The sequence below is a fragment of the Pinus tabuliformis genome, chromosome 9 (genome assembly GCF_031772625.1).
Source record: "Pinus tabuliformis cultivar Carrire ecotype Pingquan chromosome 9, CPIR1, whole genome shotgun sequence".
Taxonomy (NCBI): domain Eukaryota; kingdom Viridiplantae; phylum Streptophyta; class Pinopsida; order Pinales; family Pinaceae; genus Pinus; species Pinus tabuliformis.
In genome coordinates this window covers 1,345,092,144-1,345,095,016 of record NC_142307.1, presented here as the reverse complement: position 1 = coordinate 1,345,095,016, position 2,873 = coordinate 1,345,092,144, and the positions used below count along the sequence as shown (strand labels likewise).

Genomic DNA, 2,873 nt, shown 5'->3' with positions numbered 1-2,873 from the left:
CATTTTTCCAGCTACCCATGTGGTTCGTTTCATCTCTTGAAACCTATAACCTATAAAAGTATGAAAATGGCTGCGGAATCGTCAGTTAGTTGTCGAACAGAGATGCATTCCATAGCTAAAAGACAACCAACCATCAGTTTTCTGATTTAAGTTATTGGAAAAGAGATTCTATGTAGCCAAGTACCAAGGGGAGAGAGAGACTAAGATCACAGCTGGTGCACAAGACCAATTATTCATGAGTTTTTCTGCTATTTTTTTAAATAAGTTTTCTTCATTCTCTATGTGTAGGAACTCTGTAAACGGTAGTGGCATATGAAGCAAAACAATTTCAGCGATGGAAATGGAATATCAGAGTACCAACTCTTGTGTTGCTCATATTTTTTTAGCATTTGTAACCAATAATTCCTACGCATGCTATAACAGAAACACCTAAGTCAATCTTAAAATAATTGGGAAGTCTAATGTGTATGTGCACTACCTACACGACTCTACATCTCTGAGAAATGGGTCATTCAGAAGTGTTGCAGTAGAAGGCCTTGCTGATGCAACTATCATACATTTTTCAATAAATTGCCTTATTTCTAGATTGGTAACTGTTTCCAATGCTGCAGGCCTTAGACTAGAACTTACCTTCTTATAAATTTGAACAACGATACCGCACTCACTGTAAGGAATCTCTAGAGTAACCATCTCCAGCAAGCACATGCCAAAGGAATAAACATCGACAAGCTCATTATAATCCTCTTCATACAATTCTGGTGCCATGAATTCTGGTGTACCAATAATAGTGTGTGCAACATGATCTTTTTCCAGGGTAGCAGCAAGACCCAGATCCCCAATCTTAAGAATGCCAGTATTGCCATTCACGAGAATGTTGCTGCAATTCAAATCTCTACGAATCATGCAAGGCGTGTGACTATGAAAATAATGAAATCCATCTGAGTAAAGCGTCGAACATTCTACGAAAAAAACATAGGAATAGCCGTTTAAACAGGTGGAGTAGTGAAGTTCGATTGAAAATGACAGATCAATTTGGAAGAGTCTTACTCAATTGGGATACGTCATGTATCTTACTGTTAAACTGAAGTACATGTCACGGAAATCGTTAGACATTAAAGACAAGAGGTGTGGCATAAAAAAGATTGAATGCCAGCACACAATAAGTTCCCAAATTGAATTTTCTCTCTCCAAACATGCCGAGTTAAAACAACAAACTGTTCATTAATTTAAATCCGTTTTTCTTCACGCGGCATGCAAAAAGAGGCTTCAGAAAACCAAAAAATTCTCCCAAACCGTTGCGAATTTCTTAAAACAATTTTTGGGTTATCTAATTGACACTATTGCCGAAAAAACCCATGTTTTATTTTTCCCAAATTTGTCTCCGTTTGGCCAAGTCATGCAATTAAAGTTTGACATTTTTTTTCCTGTTTTGTGTTTTTCCTAAATTGTTGTGGTTGAATTTCATTTACAGGTCTGCTGTTTATGATTACTGATTCCTAATGGCCGTGGTTTTGAAATGTAAATGAAATCTACTTTACAGGTAGTGTAGTACTCATGTGCACGATCAGTTGACAAACCAAGGCACCGAATTCCTTTATCTGATCAAAACTACTTTTCCACTCAATATTCTTCAAGTTAGTATCAGACTCATGGTCTTTTATAGCCAATTTTGCACCAGTTGAATGACAGATTTACTTAGAGTTTACACCACCTTTCCAAATCAAAACACCAGCAAGTGCAACATCGATATTTATTATCTTTCTTGCAGTTGCTGAAGCACCAAATGTAACTACAGCTGCCATACTAGGAGGAGTAACATCACGATAGCCAGGACGACCTCCAGGGTTTCCATCTAAGCCACCAACTGGGAACCTACTGCCAAAAGGTCCTGTTGCTAGATCATCTTTGAGATTGTGTGTTGCTACATTTACCTTCCCAAGCTCCTTTTCACTATGGTCAAAATGGCACTTGTACCCAAATCGACATTTAATATCAGCACCAAAATTGCTACAAAGAATGCAGGTTTTCTATTGAGGCCACAATGGAAACTGGAATTGGGAATAGCCATTGATTGTTTTGTTTTTCTTTGAGATTGTGAAATTTATAAGAATGATTAATGATTTTCAATTTTAGGGAGCAAAGACTTCAAGGTTAATATGCTAAAAACAGGACTTTGACTAAGGCCTTAAGTTGATTTTTTTTATCAATCTGGGCTGGGTGACTAGGATAGGATCCATGTCAGTGCAATTCTAGAGATGCCCATGTGGTCGGTTTTTTCATTGGATGCCTGTAACCTGCTAAACCTTGAAATTAGCTGCGGAATTCATAGTGAGCTGTGGATTCAAGCTGCATTCCGCAACTAAGTTACAAAATCTTATTAAAATAGGACATAGTGTTTTGAAGACCACTACAAACCATAACCAGTCAATCTTGGACAGTTGAACCTATCAAAGTGGTTGGGTTTCATTTTTTTTTTAATTGAATCAATTGAAATGATGAAGTTTATTTTGTCTCCTTTTTTTTTTAACATACAAATTCTTTTTCTGATCCTCAAGATCACATAAAGTGCAGGAGGAGAGCATACTCAAGAATTATTAAAGTTTTTTTTTAGATGTAAGAAATAAGGTCTCCTAATTACACTTCCCCGACAACGGCGCCAAAATGTCTAGTCAATTTAACGTCTTAAATTGTTCTACACAAATTATCAATCCGGGTATCGTAAACTCATGAAGTGTGGTGCACCATATGTGCTTAGTTAACCTTTTTCTTACTTCGTTGTTTTATAGTTTATGTTGTTTTTGGGGTTTTGTTCTTGTTGGTTTCATAAAGTGTTTAATGCAGATGGAAATCCTATCTTAAGGTCTTAAGAATAT

General features: G+C 36.6%; 1 pseudogene; it reads right to left on the bottom strand.

The window, feature by feature from the left end:
- Window positions 1–474: 474 nt before the first annotated feature.
- LOC149153491 (putative serine/threonine-protein kinase WNK11 pseudogene) lies at window positions 475–903 on the bottom strand (annotated as a pseudogene).
- Between the last annotated feature and the right edge of the window lie 1,970 nt (window positions 904–2,873).